A 27,621-nucleotide genomic window follows, 5' to 3' on the forward strand; every position below is an offset into this window, starting at 1 on the left:
TTAAATTATGTAAGCAATTTATTATTCTCAACAAATTCTGTAACCATTTAATATATTTTTACTTCTTTTTATATGACCTAATTTTAAAAACTACTTATTAACATTTATAAGTATTTCTTTAACTGAGCTGTTACTAACATTGTTTTTTGTTATTTTTTTTTTTAATTTAAAAAATTTGAAATTTATAAAATAAATATAACTGGCGTAGAGATGATTAAGCGATATGTCCTTTCACTGTACCTGTTCCCTTTTGTATAAGCTCATCTTTTTTCTTTCTTGACATAACGACTCTCAAACAGTTTTGGCTATCACCACAATGTTTCACCTTCAACCCCTATGTCTTATTCTATTTCTATATAATATACAATAAGCCCGACACTCTTACATTTTTTTCTAATACAGATCTATTTATCTTTTTCTTGTTTTGCTCCGTATATATTCTTCTATATGTTTTTTTTTTAGTTAAAAAATATTGATTAATGAATAAAAAGTTTTTTTTTTCAATGTAGTCAGATGCTTATTTTATTTCTTTAGTTGGAAAAACTATCGAGTTTTAAATTTTAAGTCGGAAACGATATTTCAAATTTTATATTTTTATGAAGAAAACTTTAAAATAAATTTTATAATTTTAAGAACAAAACTTTAAAACAAATTGATTTAAAAATATTAAATACTGAATAAATTATTATTTAAAAAAATAAGCATTTCCATTTTAAAGTTAAAATAATTCTATCCACTGTTATTGTTACATTTAACTGATTTTTTTTTTTATTGTTTTCAGGAAATAATTTTGTAATTCTTATTTAAACATGCCTACAGAAAAATATACGGTTTACTTTCGGTTTATTTTACTATGCTACGGATCATATTTAAATCATAGTTTCCATTTTTAATATAAAAAAAAAATTGTTGTTTACGAAAAAAAAAAATGTAAAGCCAATACTTTCTTCATTACTTTACTGTGCTCAAACCTTACTAATGTGACAAAAAGAGTAATGGGTTTTCATGATGAAAACATTTTATTCGTTTTAGTTTTTTAAACAGTAGATTATATAAAGTGCATGATATTATAGAAGCTTTATTTTGTACCTTTTAAGTATGGATTATAACAAATGACTAAAATGTTAAATGGAACATTATTTATATTATCCAGCAGCGTTTGATGTTTTTTTTTATTTTGTTATTAAATTGAACAATGGAATGGTTAAATGTAATATTTAGCTTTAAGAAAAATTAATAATTTATTTCGATAAATGCACACACTAAAACCTAATTCATCAATTATTTGATAAGACACATTTGTATACCTACATAATTATTAATGATGGACCATAGTTTAAATATGAAGCTTATGTAACTAACATAAAATAATATTTTAACTTGGTGATATTTTTTTTTTTTTAATTTTTATTATTACTAACTAGAAACAAGGATTGCGTGGTACCTTTTACATTATTTAAATTTATATTTAAAAGCTCATATACTGAAATATTTCAAAGTTTTATATTTTATGAAATTTTCAAACCTTAGTAAAATAATAATAATTAATACATAATATAGTTAAGTAAAACAAAAATGTGGTAAAAAAATATGATGTTCCTTAAAAGCTAGGATTTATTAAATTAATCCATTGCTGTCAATATAAATGATTGAACATGAATCTAACATGAATTTCCTATGTATTTTCTAACTTGCATTCAAATATTTTAAAATTAATTTTCAAATGCGTTCAACGTTTTTTCTTATCGATCAGTATTCAAGCGGAAGGACGTCTTTACTGGTGCACAAGTTAGCAGCTTTGCTATACCCGCAAAAGTGGACATTGGACAGTTTGCCATTAGTTTATTAATAGTCTAAACATTGGTTGTTAATAATGGATTACCAACAAATATAATATAAAATGTTAGAATCGCATTTAACTTAAAAATATAGCTGGTTGTAATTATAGTAAAAGCAGACACACAGCAGAGTCACAAATATAATACTATACCTAGTATAATATATTATATATAGAGTTTGGCGTAGTGCTGGATATCGAGAAGTCTAAAGTTTAATATACTTTAATATACCGGTATCATATATTATACAGTTGTGTACACGAAAACCAGTAAAAATACAATAAATTTTAAATAACGTCGGTAACGGTCATAGAAGCGTAAAAATAACCGTCTATCGCTAAGGGACTTATGAATAATATAGATAACGTGATTTGCGTTTTACCTTGGTGCAACGTTCTCGACTCGTAATCATCGGCCTTTGGGAAATGTCCAACTAGATTCTCAGAACCAGAAATCGAAACTAGTTGCGTTTATTTTAATGGTACGTTTGCCGGCTTCATCGTTATTAACATGCAGTGAAACGAATTTCCCGAGTACACGAATTGTGAGTGGCATTCAACGTAAAACGTCCATCAAATATATATTTTATTATTTTTTTCGATCTATGTTATTTTGTTATCTAGGTATAATATTAAGAGAAACCTCTAGGACAAGGGTGCCCAAACCCAGGCCCGTCAACGTTTTTGTATTTGCCCGCCAACATCTATACTCTATAGTCTATGGCATTTTAAATTATTATTAATAAAGTCTTGTTCATAAAATGTGTGAGCACATAATTTATAAAAAATGTTTTGTTTGTTTTTGTATTTCTATATTTCATTGTAAGATATTATTTTTTTGGAAATTAAGGATTAATATAAATCAAATAACAAGTAAACTTTCTGGTAGTTAATAATCACTGAGATTTATATTTAAGTTCATAAACATTCTGAGGTAAGAGAGAATTTTGAAATGTATTATTATCTATTTGTGTATCAACTCCATTCCCCTGTTTTAACTTTAAAATACGATACTATGGTACTTAAAATTAATTAGCCGATTTTATATCGTATAAAATTATATATATATATATATATATGATATATAAAGTCTTACCGCATATTCCTGCGTTCAAATAACGTAAGTTAAAATGACGTTTTATTTGCTACAAAACTTCTTAATATTGATTAAAAACTTAAGTGTACGATTAAAACTTGTCGAAAACCAATGAACATACAAAAACTTCATTAACGATACACAGCAAAATAAAATCAAAAAGCTAAAAAACATAATTATAATTTTTATTACAATTTTAGATTAGTTTTTTTTTTTACATTTTATGGTTAAACCGTGTAATTATAATTAATATAGTATATATTTAGTGAACTCAAAGTAAATGTTATTTAAAAGTAATAATGTCAACGCTGATAGGAAAATTGTTCATCTAAATTTTAAATACGCCTAATAAATCATAAGCTACTGTCTTGTCCGAAATTTAATTTTTATAGATTGAAATAAACCAAATATTATTCTGATTCGGAACATGATATTAAAAATGTATGTACCATTCAAAAAATTTAAAAATTTAAAAAATAAATTATTATTATAAAAATATTCTGTATTTTTTTAGAAATGTTATTTCAAAATTCAATATTATGTAAGAAATATAATTAAAACTTTTCTAAATAATGAGTACCGACACTTAAATGTATCACATGGTATATTATAAATATATATATATAATATTTAATTTAATTGAATGCTTCAATGTTTCTCATAAGGTGTTCTTTAAAAATTTAAACTATTTATGATTTAAGCCAATAAAAATAATATTAAACAATAATAAAATAGATTTTTGAAAAATAATAAATTGTCAATAAATGAGATGCCTCTAACTATAAGAAAAAAAATGATAAATAATTCAAATTTGAGTTTTTAATACTTAAGTGTTTAGTATGAACAGTCTAATGTTAGTTTAGTCAGTAGCACTTGTTTTTCCTGAATCTATAAGTATTATTTGTATAAAAGAAGTATAATTGTATGTATGGTATGAATGTTTTAATGTTTATCGAAGTGTACCTTGAATTATAATAGCTTATATTAATATACCATGAGGAGAATATGTTTTGGAATTTGTGGAACATATGACATTTTTGGTATATTGCTATATTGCTATACTCGTACATTCTCCGAATCCACAAGTAGGATTATATTAAAAAATTGAAATAAAACTGTATTCTAACAGTATCGTACATATTTGCTGACTTGGTCATTGTATGATATTGGTTTACGTAAATGTATATTTTAAAAGTGATAATATTTAACATGTATGATGATGATAGATTTAAATAAATAACTGATTATACGATTTACGCATATAATCAACAAAGTAATCAATTATCTTTCAGTTTACGTGAAATTTACCCTTATAATTTACGTATAATATAGCTATTACTCAAAATGACACTTGATATTATATTACTGTATTTACATATTATCATTAAAATATACTCACATGGCAAATCAATATTATAATGATAATATGTCAATGTCAAAGTCTATACTAACATATTCGACAAAAATTTAGATTTTCGTGATATAGTCTAACTAGTCGTACCATACTCGTTTTTTCGGTATTCATTTGTTTGAGTGCACTAACTAAATTATTTTTATAGAATACAATTTCAAAAATGTTCAAAATATTAATAATTTATTCGAACATTGATATACTATTACTTAAAAAGTGAAAACTGATTACAAAGACTTAAATTACATTTTTTAATAAGTTAATTCCATTTACCTTGTGGAAATACGAAATTAGATGTAAATTAATTTATGATGAGATTTTAAATAAGCGTTTATAGTTAAAATCTAGTTAAAAATATTACTAAAAATACAAGTATAGAAATTTAAACATTTGGAAACGACATAGGGATAGTGCTAACTTTGATTCTGCAAATATTTAAGTCATATCATACTTTATTTGATAGGTTTTTTTTTAAAACTAATAAATTTAGTTTATTTTAAAAATAATCACAATCACTATTCCTTAAGTCATTTTTTTTTAATTTTGTCTTATTCAGATTATTACAATCTGGAATAATTATATTTAAGTTAAGATAATTAATTATTACATATTATAATTATATAGAAATAGTTTCGTTTAATATTTAACAGTATAATATAATATACGTTTTAACCATGGTAACTAAGTAACTGCAAAATGAATAATATAATATTTATTATTAAATGTACAATATTCTTGGTGCAAGTATAGCCTATAACTAATTATTAATCAACGCATATCCCTTACGGGAATACTTGAGAGTTGTTTACACAACTACACTTGTCGAAAACTAGTTTTCAGTGTGCTATACATATGTTTAGAAGTTATATTTACCCCCATATTAGTTGTTTTTGTTTAAACAGATTATGATTATTAAAATATTTAATTGATCATCTTTGAAATTTAAATCTAGCATTATAACATCATAACATCAAACGTGTAATAGGTAGGTACCTACTTAGGATATTCTTTCATAGATATTTATAGTAGTTTAAGTCCATTATTATTATTATTTAGATTACGTTTTAGATTTTATAAGCGGAGGGATGACTCTATTTATTTAACAAAGATGAAGGTGGTTTCTAAAGGAAAATAATTGGATCTAGTTGGTGCTTTGAAGTATCCTATGTCCATTACTTAAATTATGGTTACTACTTTCTATATATACTATGTAAGTACTTATGTAATATTTATTTGTTCACAGTCCATTTTCATTCTTTACCGAAGTAATCTCACCGTGTGTAATGGGAAATGAACAACTTAAAAATCTTCATTATACCATATACATATAATAGGAAGATAACATAATGATTTACCGTTAGTTTGTCTCTCGCAAACAAAAATATTTACCGTACACCCATTATTATATATGTTGAATATACAAAAATATTTATATCGTGTAAGCTTTTGATTTTAAAATCGTTTGATAAAAATTGAGATATTTTTTTTCAATTAAAAAAAAATAATAAATATTAAAAACAATGTTTATTTAAATTAATTATATTCTTTTATTTATGTACATTGCATACTGTATTATACAACACGAACACTACCCTGCTTTTTATAGCATAAATATTAAATTATTTTTCATTACCTAATAATTATTTATTGTAAATATTAATTCAATTGAATAAAAGTTAGCATAATAATATATACTATCGTGTTCGGTAAGACTAAAATCCAACTTTTTTACATTGATCACTATAATGAGCTAGCATAGGTATTTTCATAATATGCAACGTACTTATAATTCATAATATATGTATTATATTAAATCACGTTTGTTTGAAGTTGATGTTATTGATATTACATAGTATATAAAATATAACAAGTATACACATTTAAGTGTTTAATACCTAACAGATGATCATCACACTTGACTTGACTTATTTAAAATTTTTATTATATTAAATAACTGAATAGGATTGTCGGGTATAAATATTATATTTAAGATCTTTATTTTAAGAGTTTGTTATTATTTATAATTCGATTATATTTTATTCTTCAATGATATATTTGATATAAACTGCACAATTAATAAGTAATAAAGATCTAATTATTTAGGAGTAGAAAATTATTTATACTTGTATCTATTATAGTATTATGGTTGTTTGAATTATTTTACAAATTACCTTCCGATCGATATTAATAATAATAACAATAATAATAATAATAATAAACTTATACAAATCACAACTTTACGTGTTTGTAATGTTTTGATTATAAATGCTACATTTTGTGTACATATCAAAGTTGTAGACGTAATTAAAAACCGTGTGTGTTTACGGATAACGCAGTATTATAATCGATATGCTACAGTTCAGTGTTTAATAAACAATAAGTCAATTTTAACTATAATGAGAAAACTATTAATATAATATGTTTGTGTGAGTGTTTTTGAACTAAATACAACATTTTTTTTACGTTATAATTTACACGGCAACCCAATAATAATTACAATTATATCAATTAATTGCAATTCAATTATATTGATTATTTTTCTAAGCAATTTCACGTACTCGTAAGTATCGTATTTAGCGATAAAGTTGCAATCGCAACCACATTTTCACAAACAAATAAATAGTATTTTACTAACTGATTTTACGCTACGCAATAACCCGTATTTTATGATATTTTAAAATTTATTTTTCGTACTAGATTCGTTACATTAGAACAGACCAAACTCCAAAAACATAATATAGTATATGATTCAACATTTTTTCCTGCAGCTGAGAAAATATCAAGTTTTTATTTTAGAACAATATTTGGTTCGATGAAAATAATTTACAAAACTTACAATACATAATCCCTTTATGTGTTATCTTTTGACCTATTTTGTATTATTTTCGTGTTTTACGCGAGAGAAACATAATTAAAACTTAAAATTAACACTTAAGTTAAGTATTATTAATCATAGTTTTTTATAAAGTTAAAATTTATTTATTTTAAACCGATTTAGATTATCGAATAAACTATTTTAAAGTATTTTAAATATATTGACAAACTTTACTTGTATAGATAATATTTTTTACTTGATATTTCATACTATGAATTATTATAATTAATTATGACCTATTATAGTGACCTTCTAAACAATTACTCCTTTTTTACCAAATTGTATGTGTATTTAATATAATATATAAAAATATTTTTAAAAAAATAAGCATTTAACTATTCGTTAAAAATAGATCCAAATATTGTACTTAAACAAACACTTACAAGTTTTTATTTTCCAAATAAATTATCGTGTCCAATTCACTTGTGTGCATTTAAATATTATATTAAGTTAAAATTAAAATATAGGTAGTTGAGGTCATATACAGTCACTCAGTTTTAGGTATTATTTTTGATGGCTCATACTGTATTCGTCTGAAATATATTTTATTTCAATTTAAATTCAATAAAAAATATTTATCTAATTTTATACTTAAATAGTATACTTTGCAAGTATTAAATTCCCTAAATTCAATGGTATCGAAGTATAAAAAAAAAACTATATATACTTATAGACCAAGGATTCTTATTTTTACTTACTATATTTTAATATACTTGAACCTGACTAATTTTAAAAGAACCCTAAAAAATAAAAATAAAAAAATGATATATAATGTTAACGTAGTCCATTGTCAAAGATGTTTTTTCAAACCTATTTGTTTCGCTTTGTTAATAAATTCGCTGATAACAGAAAACCTATAAAAATAAAATATGCAGTGGTCCAAATAGAATGACCGGCGCTGAGTCTCTAAGCTTTTAACTTTGATGTTTGATATGATACGGGTAGGTATACATTTCAGCAGAACAATAAAATATAAAATGATGTCATACGTATTAGCATGACTATTTCCATTGCGTTTGAATTACACGATAACATTCTGGTGGAAATAGGTGGAAAAGCGTCATATGAAACAATGTCCCAAATAAAAGCAAATAAACCAGTTAAAATACACGAGTCATATTAATATTTAAACATACAGTTATTTGCTGTTGGTTATGTACTATAGGTATATAATATCATATCAAATAGATAGAATAGTTGAATACATTAGACATATATATATATATATATATATATATATATATATCACTGTATAATACTATACATATTACTGTTTCTGGTTCATATATTTTATAATTTGTATTCTGATTGACATCTCCGCCGGATAACAACGCAACGGATACACCATCGACGCTTATTTCTGTACACAATAGTGTTATAGCTTCGAGATAAATATTTACGATTACGCCTGAACCGGGTGAAGGTAAATCAATTTATTGAACTTAATTTAATGAAAAAGAAAATGATTGGTTCTAAGACATTCTACATTTTTTTCCAGTCGAATTCCGTTTTATTAAGTCAATATAGTTCCAAATAATTATGTGACAACAAGTCTTGTAATAAAATCGGTTCATATTCAAAATCTACGAATACAATTAAAAATAAATAAAAACGGTAATATAATAATTCGTAATCAACAAGTATTGATATGAAATACAAATCTGACCTATACAAAAATGATCGTCTTGATTCTAGTTAATCATTTGTGTATGAAAATGTTTTGATCGATTCACATAATATTTTGCCCACTTAATACATGTACTATATAGCCCGTTTAAGTGTCTACTAATATACCCTACCTCACTCCACTAAATTTACTACACACAACACAAAAAAGTGTCACATCAGCGAAGACACTGACGAAGCAATTAACGTACGTAATATTGTTGTTACAATACAAACATTACTATACACAATTATTTTAAATACATATCACTACTATTCTATTTTCGTCGTATACGTCATACTTCATTATAATAATTAATATAATATTTTCCGCTATCATTTGCACTGTAAGCCCAGCGATCGATGCGGTAATTCGTTAAAAGAAAAATACACTTATGTTATGTTAGTCTATAACATTTTATCAGTACGACAGGCGCACAAAACAATATTAAGTAGAAAAAAAAAATATATATACAATACTTCCTACGCGCGCTCAAATTATACACACGAGCAAATGCCTGTAAACGAATTACGAAAACGCGCGAGTGTGGTACGTATAGGTATATCGTTTTAATGTTGATTGATTACGACCTTTTACCACAGCCGTGAACAATATGACATTGAAACGTTTATTTAGCTGCCGTTTCGTGTAACACAAAGACAGCGTCGACAAAATGGTGGTGTGTGCCTTGTACGAAAAATGCCCTCGACCACCGCCGCGCATACGTCACGGCGAAATATTGTATAACATTTTGCAGCACCTAAGTATTATAATTTATAACGAGTAGCTATGCAAAACGTCGGCAGTACGACGTGTATATTATTATTGTCATCATTATTATTAGTATACGTGTACCTGACATTTACACCCAAAACTATAACACCACCACCGTTGCGAGCACTGTCCCTGTGTAATATAATATTATGTATTCGCGTATACAAAAGTAAGGTGTAGCGCGTACCTGTGTGTGTGTATATTATTTCAACGTTATATTGTGATTATCTCACGTTTTAAATTATGATATTATTACCGAACTCGTAAAAGCGGTTTTATCTCTCTAAAAGTTAATAACTGACAAATAAATTATACCCAAAAACCGTTTGTAAACACATTCGCATACGACTTTCCGTACGTGATACAATAAAACGTAGGTATATGGAGTCGGTATATATGGGATTTATGACGGCAATTTAGCCATCTTTAAATATACAACTACATGTATAATATTGTGTAATCAAAAATTCAAAAACGTAATATTAAAAATAAAAATGTGAAACGTAACAAAATGGCGAGCTACTGCTTCAGAGATAAAGATTTTTTATTTTAGGATTTAAATAACACATAATATAGTATGTAACACCACTGGGTGGCTTCGTCTATATTTATAACCACTGATAAAATATTCTTACTGTGTCCTAAAGTAAGAATTCTACAAATCTTTGAAAAAAAAAAAAATAAAAATAAAAATTGTACTTCTTTTTTGTATAAAAATGTTAAAATAGTACAATATGTTAATTAATATAGATCCAAAAGAAAAAAAATCGAGTGATTGCTCGTTCGCTCAATTTAGGATTTAAAACATATAAACAATGGTAAGTAATTTACACAAATATAGGTTGTCAAGGTGTATTTATTATAGTATAGACCTTTTATCGTTCAATCGGTTTAAATATGTCAAAACAAAGATTAAAATTGAAATAAAAACACAATAAATCAAATTACAAATAACATGATGATTCAATAATAAACCAACCTAGAGTGCGCACATATTTTGTTCATAAAATATAATAAGCAACAAACTATTCATAATTATAATTCTTATAAATTATAATACATTAATCTAAACTGGGCTATTGTAAAATCATTAAAAGTATATAATAAGTATATTTGTTATTTTTTTATTTAAACGTGAGATTTTTCAAAATGATTCTATCTAGATAAAATAAATTTTACAAAACAATGCATTTTCATGTTAACAAGTAATTAATGAATATTATTAAAACTAAAATTAAATTTACTAAAAATTCAAAATAAAAATATTCTACAGTTTAACTCAACAGTTTAGACTACTTGTAGATTAAACAACAGCCTTAGGTATTTAATATGTTTATGACATGATTTTTGGTAATTAAACATAAGCATATTTTATAATTTGAAACTTAAGGCTAATATGTAAATTATTCTACTAAAATGATACACTATCAAACAATCTACTACAACATTTTAAAAATATTAAGAGGTAACCAAAAAGTAGAAATATATTTTTTTCCATACCTAATGCAACATTTCTATTATATTGTATCCAAAATGAAAATAATAATTGTATTTTCTATAAGGGTTATTGTAATCAATACCTATATATTTATTGAATGAATATTTAGAATAAAACTACTAAATATTTTCAATAAAAACTACTTTTATATAATAATAAAAACATTAATAAATAAATAAATATATATATCGATCCATTGTAATATGTCAACTATAGTAGTTTAATTATTGTATTTATTCTATGGAATCGCGAAAAAATTGTAAGTGGCCAAAATATATTCAATTATAAAATTAAACTAAAGAACATTTTTTTTTTTCTTAAACATTTATTATTTGATTTTATATAGGTATAATAGTTTATCTGGATAAATACCTCTTTATATATTGTTTTACTAACACATTATTTTTGCAACGTTAACTTTTAATAGTATTATAAAATTAATTTTATTTTATATGAACAAAATTAGCACCTATATAAAAACAAATAATGAAAAAATTAATTTTTTTAATACAAGAAACTGCTTTTTTATGTTTATATTAAATAATATAAAGTTAGTGAAATGTCATAAAAACAAAAATACAAAAAATATTTTGATATTGAATTATATTACATTCGATATTACTTGAAGATTTATTTCTATTTATTAACTCGACTATGGTATACAATAAAATGACAAAAAGATTTTTTTCCACCAATGATCATAAAACAAACACTGGAATATGTGTATTTTTTTTCTACACACCTGATATTATTTAATGATGAGTATAACAAATAATGACACTAAATTTTGAACTACAATAGTAAGTGCCTTATTCTTTTTATTTTTATCTCTGTGACAAGTTACTTCACAGAATCACAGACAGAAATTATTTTAGATAATAATTTATAATACAAGTCAGATAATAAGATTTTTTTCAATCACTCTTATACCATTTTTATTTTTTTGTACTATAGTATTTATTTAATTTCCTAGAGTAAACAATTATTTTTAATGATTAGACATTTTTCGAACAACCCAATTGTTTAAAACATGTAAAATTTTTGGCAGCACCAGCTATCTATAATATTTAAAAATGTAATTTTAATACTATAAGTATTATAAAAGAAACAAATAAATATATTAAAAGAAGACTGATAAGAGATAAACCACATATCAAGTTAAAATCATATTTTAAATAAATATATCATAATATAACGATGTAAACTTAAATCATAGAATCTAACAAGTATCAGAATGTCTTATATTATTTATAGTTTTTTCCTAATATACTTTTTATAATACAACTTTATCCATGAAAATAATTTAAATTAATATATTTTTATTTCTCTAATATAATTTTATAAAATTATAGTAGGTACCTACCAAAGAACAATATATTTTTTTTTATTGAATGCCTGATTTTGACAATTTATACCCCTTTGCTAAGGGTAGACAACTATAGAACGCTGCTTTATCTTCCAAATGTAAATGACAATTAATAAAATACTGGTGAACAATAACACTAATTAATATGAGCACCGCACGCAAATTCCACAAGCAATTTATTAAAGATAAACTCTTTAGTAGTCTTTACTGTGATATTAATGACAATGAAAAATATTTTGTCGTTCAAGAGCAGTATATCTATTATCTGAACTTGGTTTACACAACTACGAGTACACGTATTAGTTATACGCTAATACATTGCTTACTGCTTAAATATTTATATTATACTATTATTGTATAGATTATGTAAAAATGTCGATAAATAAACACTAACTTTACAAACGTGATGTATACATAACATAAAATACCTAACTATAATTTTTAAACTATTAAATATTTTTAACTTCTAAACATTCAAATAAATAATTATTATTAAAGCATACATTTATTTGGCTAGAAAATTATAGGAGTTATGATATGTAATATACTTTTAATATATGCAATTTGCTGTATAGAATGCTCATTATTTTTTGCTGGTAACCATTTACTGTACAATATCCGAAATATAACTATCGAAAAGTGAATTTAAAACATTCACATTGAATATTCGTTAATAATAAATGTATTATATTTTATACATTTTGCAGTAAAGGTTTTTGAATTATTATTATAAAAGAATATTTTTATGTCTCATTATTATTTGGTACACCACTGTGAAATCAATAGTGGCTGTAACGCTTGCCGCTCAGAATCCTAAATGAATCACTGAGATTAAAAAGTATCGGAAACTTCGATAGCCATTGAATATGGTTATGGCTATGTTTCTATAATGTTTGAATTTTATGAACTGAAATAATATATTATTTCACCTCATACTCTCTAAGGCTAGTTTATCGTTCTTTATATCAATCAGTAGTGCAATATTGTTTAGTTATTTGGGGTGGAGCATTTAAAAATGTTCGTAATCCTAATGAAGTTTTTTTTAATGAGATAGGTCTATGTTCATAATTTAATTTAATCGCATAATATGATTATATTATGTATACTATAAAAAATTTCAAGTAATTTTTGTCATTTCCTTTTTTTTTTTTTAATACTTTATATGTAATTATTAAATTTATTTATTAACCTTATTAATAATACTATGTTTTTAAATATAACATATTTTTGTTCTTCATACTCTTATTATTTTATACTCTGTTTATAATATTGTACATCTATACTTTGTTACTTCTTTATATCGGCTATTACTTATTTATTTTTATGGATTAAATTTAAGTTTATATAATATATGAACTGCTCCCCCAGCACAAGCTTCACTTTTAGGGGGTGCTGCAATTAATTATTCTATATATTTATATAATGTATTTCTTATTGTTTTGCAAAATAAATATTAATATTATAATATATTATACGTCACATATAGAACACAACTATAATATATCTAATAATAATTATAATAATAAGTAGGTATTCTGTAAATTTGCCAAAACTATAAACTATTGTATTATAAAGCTGGGCAAAGTTAAATACGTACGGGTGTACCGAATATGCGGTTAGATATTATGCGGTATAGTTTTGCTCTCACCCGCCAATGTTCACTTGTTCTAGACCCAACTGCGAATAACTTTATTAATTCTATGTTTATAATAATATATTCTCAAAGACAAACAATGCATAATGTTATGCATTTGTACATGAGTCTATGAGTTATGAGTTATTTGCACATTTCTACGAAGAGCATAAGGTTATATATTTTTAAGTACCTAGGGTATATTTGGTTACTGTTTAGTAGGTATCTAAAAACAACAGTTACAGTGTAAGTTACAAGTTTTAAACCGCGTGAAATCAAATATCGATTAGTGACTCGATGACAACATGTAGATATTACAATAGCTATTGCAATTGTGACCACTTACTGTAATTATTTTTTTTTTCTAAAACTAAAATATATCAAATGAAATGTAACACGTTATCGAGCGGTGCCTTTAACAGCTTAATTCGCAAAAAAATAAATATTTTACTTGATTCAAGAAATAGCTTAATGTTATGTAGCAGATAAGCTGAAAATTTAAAAATAAAATTAGCTCAACCCTCCAAAAAATTGATCTCTACATAAAATCACATAGGTAATTTGTTTGCGCACTGACATTTCATTTTTATAAAAATATTATATAATCTGTACATTCTCGTTAGCACTTAATTTTATTTGGATATATATACACAAATAAACTCAACACTAAATGTTTTTTTTTGAGCAAGTCACCCATTGGTAACACTTCCGAATATTATTTAATTCTATTTTCGATCTCTAAAGTAGTAAAGTCACAGTTGAAGTTTAATTTAAGCCTGCTAGGAATCCACGGGTGTTTAAATAAATAATTAATAACTTCAGAAATATAGTAATACTGTAGAAAATCAACATCAACACTTCGTAAATAAAACTATTGCACTGGGTACTCAATAGGGAGTGCGCACATATTTCTGGGGGAAACCTACTTTTGTCACAGTCATTGATTTTACGTTTAACGCTCACACGCGAGTGTGACAAAAAAAAATAAATGTTCGTCACTAAACACGCGAATGCGTGTCGGTTCATAATAATAGTGAGCGTGTAAAACCGGACACCCGCCGGCCACTGTCAACAGTGACGCATGTATTTAAAAAAAAATTGTGCCTAAATACTATTTAGTAACATAAAATATATACTATACGAATGTTTTGTGGAAATAACAAAAAACAATAATAATAAATTAAACGGTAACCCCGCGGGGAAGAGAGCGAATATTGTTATGACGATATTTACTCGTCTAAAATCGCACATATACAGCGGTGCTGGAATTTTCCACATTTCCATAATCCCATCGGAACCACACACATATATATATATATATATATATATATATACAGTACGAAGCCACGTCACTCGCTCTGTTTTTGTGTATATTATACACCCATGCAGACTACCCGTAGGTATACATTTTTGTTTTCTGCGTCATAGCCGAAAACGCACTGTTGGCTTTTTGGCCCGACATTTGTTTTTTTTTTTTTTCGTTTTGCCGAGTCAAAAGTAAATTGTTTATAATATCATCTTCCGCCTCCGGTCGGGGAAATAATTGTATAATTAAAGCTCGTACGTTACAGACGAGCTTTGTACTGTATTTATTTTCGACTTGAATATTATTACGTATGCGTCTTTGAGATGGAGGTATATACCTAGTACACTGATTTTTGCGCTCCGTGATTTCCTACATCTTATATACGTCAGACATTATTCCCGTGTCTCGAAATTAATTCGTGTGCAACACAAATCAAATAACAATGCATTGAATTATTAGTCGTCTTAGTCAGGTATGTGTTTTGTTCGAGTTTAGTGAGAATTTTCGTTTAAACTCGATATAATGGTAAAATCGAATACGAAATAATAGATACATTAATAAAACATATTGTATAATAGACGGTGCGTCCTCGACGGCTCGACTCGACATCAAAAGCCGTAGAAAACAATCGATATCGGTATGAACGTGTTTAATATGATAATAATACTATATTAGTATTTTACTATTTTCATAAAATAAATACAGTTTTTTTTCATTTTTCAATTATTCAATTATTAGATAATATATTATATAGGTACTTCCGTATCGTGGACTTATGCACTCATGATGCGATACTAACGTCGTATACCTAACTTGTACAATATACAAATGTATTGCTTTAATATATATTATATTGTGTGTGGTTGGGCCTGGTCGATGCAGGTTTAAATTTCGAAACAGAAAAAAAAATAAAAATGTATAACAGCTCTCGAATCCGCGGTAACCCGCTCTCTGTTTTGTTATCATAACGCGTCGTTCGAGTGTATACGCGGTACAGTGTACCAGCCTCGCGGGTCGGCGTGTTTGCTCGCGGGTGCGCGCGCGGAAATCGATCGGAATAGGACAATATTTATTCCACCGTCTCGACACGTACCTTTATCTAGCGACCTGCCTAGCGTACGATAAACAATAACGGCACATTACGATTACCGGATTAATATTTAACACACTCGCGTATACGCTACGAATAAATATTATGTACGAATGGTTATAATAACTATACACGGCAGTGCAAATATTATCGCGTACCGTATAATCGTCGATACCGCACCGCATAGGTACGCCGACGAGCTCCCCAAACCTTTTGCGATATATGCAGCACAGCTGAGCATAATATTATTGTTTTTACCCGCGCACCGGCGACCATAATCGTTCCACGATATTAATTATTAATTGTTATCCCTCTGTATGCGATTTATTGTAATATAATTGTTATTATTATGACTAGAATATATGATCAATATGTCGATATAAGAGTACGGGGACGTATGGGGTCGGAGTCGTGGCCGACAATGATAATATTATAGTCGGGCGTTTCAGGTATCGTTGCAGTTATTCATCGTCGACGGTTATAGACTGCAGTATTTAAAACATCCGGAAAAACGATTAATACCGCCATAGATTATCAATAATGTCATATCTGTGCTCATTTATAACAGTTATTATTATTATTACAATTAGTTTTTAAGACGCGCTTCCGTATTATTTGGTCAGCAATCCTCCTCTCTCACACACATAAAGTGCACGCACATAATATTATATATTAAGAGATAGTTATCAAACCTTCTTTATAACGATTAAAATTTTCAATATTGAAATATAATAAACAATAAATTAAATACTCACCAAGCTTTTTTCACCCTTCGATAAAGAAAAAAATATTATTTAAAAAAAATAAAAGCATAATCATGATAAAGATGATATTAAATTATTAAATAGACAAATATTGGAAAAACCGAAAAGCAAAAGACAAAATTTTTGTGAAAGACTATCTTATAAATATTGAGCTTGCTGCAAAGATATTGATACTTTAAAAACTACTGCCACTACTGGTTTAAATTTAATCAAAAAAAATATTCACTATGCCAGGTCTACTCTACAACCAAATTTATTCGAGTGCACTAATAACGTCCATATAATATTTTTAAAAATATGAGTACGAAGAACAACAAAGATGAACCATTATTAATGGTCAATGATATAGATTTAAGTATTTTATTATTTTTGTTTATCACCGACTTAAGGTCCTTAAGTAAACTGAATGTTATTTATGTGGATGGAACTATTGGAACTTTTCAATGTGGTCCAAAACAATTTTATCAATGTTTTACGATACGTGGAATCCAAAATACAAATAACTATGTACAACTTGCTTTCTTTTTATTACATTATAAATCGAAAAATTCATACAAAAATACATTTGATTTTTTTAATTAAAGAATGTTATCTATATTATATTCCAATTATAGTGTATTGATATTTTACATGACAAGCTTTTTTGGTATAAATAAATGCAGATTAATAATAAAAGTATAACCTTTCTATAATATATCTTACAAAGAAGTTTTAAAAATTATTTTTGTCAAATAATTACCTTAACAACCAATATTATAGTTCTTTTATACGTTTTAAAATGGATATAAAGAAGCTTCAGATATCAGATGAAAGGTGCACTTCCAAAAAAGAATAACATAAAAAAAATCAGAGAAAAGAATAAACGAAAACGCAAAGAGAATCATGACAAGAAATCAAAGAAACAAAAATTATATAATAAACAAACAGGTGAGCCTGAATATTTAGATATCGATGACATGACAGAAAAATGTCAATATTGTAATACCTTGTCTTTTAAAAATGAATAGGGGATATCGGTAAATACTTTTCCAATGTCATGAAAAATGTAACATGATGCATTTCCACAATAATTCAAATATTTATTATATACAGTGATAAATAAACATGATAGACAAAATATCATCATAGGTTATAATAATTTATTTTCATCGGCCTCTAGAGTGATTGGTGATCAAAACGATCAAAGGTTTGAGTCTCATAGTAATATCAAAAGATTAACTGCATGAAAACAAAACACTGTAAAATGTTTAAGTGTAAGTATTTACATGAACAAAAATAATTGTATGCTTTCATCAAAACTCTTTATTGGAACTTGTGGATATATATTTTGAATAATAAATAAAATAATTTTATAAAATATTAAAAAAATTATTACTACTATTTAATTGGTGACAATAATAACACGATTTGACTATATATGTATATTTTTTAATATACTATATTTTTATAAACAAATAAAAATAAAAATAGTACTTATCGCATTTGTTTTAGATTCTTAAGAATTCAAACAGTTAATTTTTAGCTAGTGAATATGTGAAATTACTAGTATCAACTACCAAATTATTTTAGAGTAATTTTTTTAAATTATATAGGCATTAGGCATAATTATTATATTAAATTTAAATATAATTGTAACACAATTGCTATCAATAATACTCGTGTATTGTATAATTGTTTGGGTTGTAAGAAAGACAAATATATCAAACCTTTAAACAGAAATCTGCGATGCTATCCTAACAGATGGCAAAAATCCATATACTTCTTTTTTTGTCAAAAAAAGCATAATAGCAAATCAGATACGAGTGATGGACACTTTAGAATTAAAGTAATTCAACCGAATAAATTAAATGTAATCCCTGATGTTATCCTTTCCAAGATGGTATCTGTGTATAAATAAAATTATATTTTATACAATACTTCTTTGGATGATGAAATAATTAAATAAATTATTAAATCGACGTACTTATACAACTTTCAACGGTAAGTCCATACGTGCATTATTAATGTTAAAGACAAGTATTCTGAAATTTGTAGTAAATATTGTTAATAGTTTTATTTTATTAGCATGTGCTATCAACTAGTTATGCATATTTTATCGTGTATTTTCCGATTATAACGATTTATAATTAGCATAATAAATATATTTAATACTAATATAATGTATAAGATCTATGATTAAAAAGTATTTTACGAGTACCGTATGCATATCGTTGAACTGACATTATAACTATTGGAAAAAATAGTGCTTTACTTGTTAATGCACATAAGTATAATATTATAACAATATAACAATAAAAGCAACACATTTATATTTTCATTTAGATTTTTCATCGTTATATGTACTGTGAAATTTAATAATGAGGTAAATTTGAAAGTGTGCGTGAGCTTTCAACCATAAACGAGTGCGTCTATTAACCATTTCTAATGATACTACTAATTGACCAATCAAAATGATTGTTATGTCTGTCAACCCGAAGAGAAAGCGATAGCGTCGATATTACACGAAGGCTTTAAACATATTGCCGTTATTAAATAAATATAGGTACTTTGCACGTAGAGTATTCATCATCAAATATTATAAATAAATTATCCGTAAGATGATATAAATATCTCTATATTAAAAAGTTTCCTATTCGTGTTCTCGTGATATAAATTCCTACGTTAATCGCTAATAATTTAGAGTGTAATATTAATGATACGACATTATAATAATGGTTTTAATTTAACAGAAATACGTCACTTAATATATATTATGTTCGTTCATTTAGAAAATGTATCAAGTAATTCACCACAACGCTACAATAGCCAATGGACATGTTGTAGGGTCGTAAGCGTGCGCAAATACTTTGTGAAGTTATCCAAATAGCCAATACATTTAATACCTTATTTTATACAGATTAAAACTACAGTTCGTTAACTCTTGATTCGCCTAAATCCAGATTCACCAACAAGTACAGTAAAGTATATAATATTATTTTAGTACAATTACAAATTATTTGATAATTCAATAATTTGAAAAAATGTAGTTAAATAACAATCAAGGTTAATAACAATAATAATAATATTAATAATAAAAAACATTTAAATAATTGAATAGTCAATTTATTTATTTCGTGTGGTCTTAAATCTCTATATGCTTTCAAACATAAATTATATTTGATTATGGTATTCAACGACATTAGTCATTCAATAAATAATAAATGTTTTTAGGTATATAGGCACAGCAAAAGATATAAAAAAAACTTGAAGGTTTTAAATCAAGAGACAGTTATAGTAATATATACCGTTGCTACTCACTACCACTCATCGCTTCAAACAAATAATTTTAATCTAGATGCAGACGCCATTCCCAAACACTCACCCTCTGCCTTAAATACGCTTAGACCGTATTATTTTTAATTAATGAAAAAATATAAACATTTATAATTTATTTCATTATCGCCCCCTGTCAAATTCTGTCAAATATTATGTTTACAAACACTATTTCGTTCGGACTAAAGACATAACAATGTAGATTCCATGATAACTGTCAATAATATTATTATAAGTATAATGTTATTAGATTATAAAAACCAACTACGCACTAAAAAAAGCATCGTGCAAAATAAAAAGTAAATTTTATATGAACGAATCAGTGTTAAATGGTTAACCCGAAAAGAATAAAAACAGATGCATTACAACAGGTGCGTACGTATACAATGTTTTCGTTTAATGACCGAGTTCTATAAAAACAATCGTTTCAAATATCGCAGCAGAGTGTCGACTGTATTACTTAATGTATAGTGACACAAACGTTTTTAAAAATACCATCAAAGGTAGACAAGTATAATATTGTGTTTAACAAAATTACCCGTTGTAAAGGCCATGGCTATTTGGATTAATTTCTTTATTTAATATTACATTTCATTATTCTTCATTTAATATATAATTATTTTATTTTTATTTCTTATTTTGATACGATTATTATGATATACGTTATTGTGAAAAGTTTCCAACTCCTAAAAATTGTATTTTTTTGATTTACAGAAAAAAACTGAAATCGTTGATTTTAGTTTTAATTGAAATTCAACGAAATTCAAACTTGAAATATCTATAAACAAGATAATTGTGAATATGTGTCGATCACTATAAAACACTATAATTATTAAAACTCATTACGATACCCGTTCATTCTAATATGAATATTTTGTATTAAATATTTAAGAACTATTCTATAATGTATTATATATTTACGTTAAGTACTTTCATTGTTGAGCTATAATAATTGTGTATTCAATGTTAATAAATAAATAAATAAATAAAAACAATTAATAAAATAAACCAAAATATTCAAACACATATAAATAGCTTAAAGCCCCAAGGACGTCAAATACTTTGAAAATATCATTGTGTATATTATATAAAACAATATAGCAAAAGTAATAATGGAATGTTTCAAGTTTCTACGGTTTATATTTTTCTAATAATATCAAAATAACAATATCTAATCATTATTATACATTTCATTCTTTCAATATCAAATATTGACCTTCTTGTACGCTCATGAAAAATGAATGTGAATTTTTAATTTTTTTGTTAGAAAACATATAACAAGTATTTGTAAAAAAAAAAAAACTAAAAAATTAAACATTTTAAATGTCTTTACTTAATTGAAAAATTGCCGAAATAGTTTGAAAATTAAACCTCACCTAGAAAATGTTCATACAAATATTTGATAAAACTGTCCAGTAGCTACAATTATTTACTTTTAGGAAAAACAATTTAATGTTTCATTTTTCATTTTACTGTATTTTTGTTTTAGTTTTATAGATTAATAAAAAAAACTATAAAGTAATTTTTTCTTTTCAAAATACCAACTGAATTCAATTTTCTACCAGTAAACTCCTTCAAAGTTGAAGATCTAAGCATTTTTTCACTTTAAAAAAAGTGATTTAAGATCAAAAAAATACAAAAACACATTGTGAAACATTAAAAAGTTTATCGCTCAAAATCTAAAACATGAGTATTTAAAATATTAAAAATCTTAAAAATAATAACAATATAGACTATTATAATAATGTTGTTATTATAAAACAACGAATATTAATTTTCCAAAATATTATATATTGTTTTACCAGGAAAGTGAATGTTTAGTGATACTCTAATAGGAGGCGTATACTATAATATGTAGGAGTCGTAACTGGATGATAATATTGTACGAGTGTTGCATTTGAATTAGGGTTACGATGACGGGTTTCGAGTTACGTCCTAAATCAATACGTTTGTGAATTATATTATACTACATACAGATGTACGCTTATTATACTGACTGCAATTCGGTTGAAGTAGTCGCATGTAAAATGGAATCGTGATAAACTGATAAATTCTTAGTACTCATCATTTGTACAAATTCGTAGCGATACTTAAGACCCGAGATCATGTTATTATAAATTAGTATATTCACCAAAATTCGTTTAGTATTTTACGAACGCTTTCGTTTAGCTACAGCCTCTGCTGCGGATGAGATCCACGTGTCTACCATCTATATGTTGTGCAGTCGAATTAATTATATAGTAATTAAAATAATATAAAATCTAGCACACAGACGAGTAGGATTTGAATTTACATTTCGGTTTCGGCAGATGTATTTCAACAATTTGCTTCGGGTCGTCAACGCCTGTGCAAAACTCCGACATATTTAATATTGAATTAAATATTTTATCAAAAATGTCAGATCCCGAAGTCGTCTAGCAAACGATGCCGTCTGCGTATAATACGTGCTATAGAACATGTACACCACTAAATTTTAAACGCCAGAAAAATAAATTCAGTAAATGTAGAGACATAATATATCATATTATATTGAGTATGACTAATGTTCGACGGTATTGTTTCCATGCAGTGTTTCGTCGCAGATCGATATGTAAACTAAACCTATAAATAATACGAATGTCTAAATTTTAGACAAAATTAAAAACAGTATGATAGGTAATAGTTAAACATCATTTTTGATGATTTTAAATGAAATTCCAAGTTCCTGTTTATTAATTAAAATTCTTAATTTGTATAAAATTGATATTAATGTGTACCTAATTAAAGCACCTATAATTATTTACGAATGAAACTAATTAATTAATGTTTGCATTATACGTAGACAATTCAAAATTTACAAATAATGTATTCATATTATATTAAATTATATTAATTTGTTCATAGCGCATACAGTATTAATTTACCTTAAATTAATTAGTGCAAAATATGTGTATAAATTCAGATAATCTAAAATATTTAGCTCACTGAATAAAATATATTTACTAGGTGTATATTATGATATTGTGTCCACTTGGGCACAATCGCTTTGGTTGAATTATTGTGTTATGTATGCATCAATAAAAAAAAAAAAAATAATAATAATAATAATAATAAACAACGCACTTAAAATATCGTTTTCGATACGAGGTTTTATATGCGCGCTCTGCAAAATACATCAAGTCGAAACAAAATTATAAAAAAAACACCGCGCGTTTATTTTCACGCACGAAAGAACGAACCGTTTCGTTTTTTGTTTTATGTGTTTCTGGAAAATACACAAAACTAAAAAAAAAAATAAAAATAAAAAAAATAAAGAACACATCGATTTGTGTTCACGTCCGTCTGTGTGTATACCTATCCGTTATATACTTACGTACGGACGTTTTTTGATGCGGGACATCAAAGAGATTGTATCGTTGTTGAAACAAGTTACACATCACGATGCGAACAAACGAACGAATTATGGAAAAAAGACAGGTATTGGAAATCGGTAAACATTTGTAACGTATACCTACGTTTTGTGTATATCGTTATTCGCCGTACGCTTATATATACATATATATATATATATATATTATAATACTATTTAGATAGCGCTGTAGGTAGGTACTCCATAAACCCATATATGTATACTCTATAATATATGCTTCATACCAGTGATTCCTATATACACTCTCTCATCGTATAACTCCGATAGCATTAGCTGTATATATATATATATATATCGTGTTGAGAGCTATTGCAGCGTATACTTTCAGCGAACAATTCGTACTTGTCAATAACGATATGGAGTACCTACTTTTAGGTCCGAGAAAACAAATGCATCAGACCAAATAAACATCGAATTATTTCCAATGGAATACTGCAGGAATGCAAACTTGTGTGTTTTTGTTGTTTTTCAATAATTATTTTTTTTTCCTCGCAGTATAAATATCTTATCGTGAGAAATTTCTATTATTTTTGTGCGTCTAAATAAACACATTCGAATTTCTAGGCACGCCTTTTTTCGAAACACTGTTTTATCATACTAAAAGCTGAGCTCAATTCCACGATATGTTTTTTTTATGATTTCACTATGTTTAACTTACGTACACGAGTAGGACTAATGAAGCGATTTTTTTTTTTAACACCGATCAAACGTCTTATCGTATAATTGCAATTTTATTATAATAATATTTACTGCATTAATATAACGTCGATAATCCTAACGTCAAAAAATTTAAATGCAATCATGAATATTTTATATGGTTTTTTATCTTTTTGAAATTTGGTTTAATACGAGATGTCGTTACTGACTTACTGTTAATAATAATTCATCACGACAACGCGAATTCGACGTCGCTGATAAGTGATCAATTTTTTCTTAAATAAAAACGATAAAATGTCCTTTTGCTTCAGTGCATTTGAACAATACGCGGAGATTGTGCAGTTTAAGTTAACACAGGAATCGACTACCGACGATTTGTAATAATAATCATTTATAGAGCGTTTCGATTTCCGAACACAGACCATCAGTTTTCAAGTGGACGACGTCCCTTTTCACTTTTGAAACCCATCGCCTATATATAAGTACCGGAAACCGCTATTCCAGTTCGACATGACCGCATATTTTAGGTAGGTGCAAACCTTTTTTTTCAGTTTCCAAACATCAACAGTGTTGTTGCTTATTAAAGCGGAAGACATGAAATACCTTTTAAAAACTCTAGACCCTCCGTTGAATTGTCGCACATAATATGTCATATAATACTACTATGCATATTATCGCATGTATTATAATAATGCACAGGGCTACATAGAATACTATTCTGACGTGCTATATTATTATACAGGTAATTCTCATTTTCATCTCCACTTTCTGTGGTCGATATGCATATTACGTTATTACATATATTTTTATATTTTTATTTTTATAGTGTAAGAATAAGACAAGCTCCTGTACCTGAAGTCAGTAGCATATTTTTATATGCTATGAAATTTTATTGCGATTCTATCCACTTCTTCAAACTCGAAGTGCTTAAAATACCTACCATAATAATAAACTTTATAATATACGTCGTCATATTGGTTCAGTATTAAATTTTTCGTATATTATCATTACTTATATTTCAGAATAATACTACTACTGAAACTACGTATTTGTAAAGATATTTCTGTTGATAATGAAAATAATTAAATGAAAAAAAAAAATTATTTATAATATCATAGAACCAACATATTGTGATGAAATATAAAATTAGTAATATTTTGATTTTTGATCGTATATATTTAGAACTTATGTCATGGATTAGTATTTTTCGTACTGTAAAAATAAACAAAAATCTAAATAAATAAAATTAATGCATTCATTGCAGCGATCACTTTGTCTAATATATTCTACTAAAACAAACAGTATTCTTTAAAAGGACTACCTACATAATCTTCCATTGTTAAAAATCGGGCAAATAAATTATGTGCAACTACGTGGCTGATACATTAAACCATACTATCCAGCTCAAATAATCAGCACGTCCCAAGTGACTGATTCACCCCCTGACCGTGTACGAGGTTATTTTTTTTACTAATCCATACGTTTTATACTCGCTGTATAGTTATTTTTACCTCTAACGAGCCTCTAAACGTAGGATTATTTTAGGGAAGCATTTATTTTATCAGCAGAAATTCCTCGGTAAATTACATATAATAATAGTAGAAAATAGCCTGATAATAAATCTAAAGCGCTAGTCATCAGCTGAATATATCTGTAAATAACTTTCAAAGTTTTACTAAGTGTTTCCACACATTTTTTATGCGTCGTTGTGCATTCGTCCCAGATAATAATACTAAATTACCGGAATATAAAAAACAATTTGTTTTATTATTATTATTATATTTTATTAATCCACTGTATGAGCATTTTGACAATTCCAAAAATACATAGACATGAAATAAAAAAAAATAGAGCTATACCTTTATGACATGCTTAAGAATATTAAGATAATATTTATGCAAGATTTGGTCTTGACGTCTCTTCATATCTCTATTTATTAAAAAAAAACAGGACATTTAAATAAATACAGGATGATTCAGCAAACATGCTCATCACCATTGTAGATTCTAAGCGGAGCGATAAGTAGTTGAAGAAATGATTTTAATAGATTTTTAAAGTAGTTTCCTAATAGTAAATTTAATCTATAGTTTGTACTTTAAAAAGGTGAACAATTTAAAATTTACTTTATATTTTAAAATAACCGGTAAAAACAAAAATAAATGAAAGAAAAACGGGAATTTCAACACAAAACCAAAATTTATGACCAAAGTTCCTTGAAAATTTCACCAAATGTTTGTGTTAACGTTTTCAAAGAAAGCAACATTTTTAAAACATTTTGACTCATTTTAAGTTATTTATAGACATTTTAAATTTAAATTTTATAAATTGTATTACGTATAGTTATGTTAATCAATATAGATTTTAAATAACTGCATTATTAAAGTAGAAAATCGGGTGAGCTTGTTCGGTTATTCTCTTTGTATATTTTTATGTAGATTTTAGAAAACTATATTGTTAAATTTTTGTTTAAATTAGATCTTAATTATAGTTATAATTTTATAAAATATATATTAAAAAAATTAATTATTTATGTGGTGTTTTAACGTTTTTAAATTTAATTGCTAAATTAATATTTTATTGACACTTTGACATACATTAAAGTCTAATACTTAACAACTGATATCATGAGTATTAATAATTATGGCTATTTAAAACTGACTAAGTAATATGGTACAAAATAGTGGAAAATACATTTAATGTTGATAAAGAACCACTATTTTCTACCTCATTATTATATATACCATACCAAATCAAGATGATTACCTACAATAAATTGTACACCATTGTTCCTACTAAATTTAAGTAAGTAAACTCTTATTCAGATAAAAAACAAACTTTAAAAAAATAAATCTAGGTTTTTATCTAGGTGTAGGTTATTTATACTTTTGGTATTAAATTGAAAACAAAAATGTGAATAGAAAAAAAAA

At 26.1% G+C, this 27,621-nt stretch overlaps 1 protein-coding gene across 2 annotated transcripts in view; it reads right to left on the reverse strand.

The window, feature by feature from the left end:
- The window catches only part of LOC132929615 (otoferlin-like), a 125,676-nt gene that overhangs the window by 65,010 nt on the left and 33,045 nt on the right, over positions 1 to 27,621 (reverse strand). The gene's annotated exons all lie outside the window — the stretch shown is intronic.

This window comes from Rhopalosiphum padi, chromosome 4 (assembly GCF_020882245.1).
Source record: "Rhopalosiphum padi isolate XX-2018 chromosome 4, ASM2088224v1, whole genome shotgun sequence".
In the NCBI taxonomy this organism is placed as follows: Eukaryota; Metazoa; Arthropoda; class Insecta; order Hemiptera; family Aphididae; genus Rhopalosiphum; species Rhopalosiphum padi.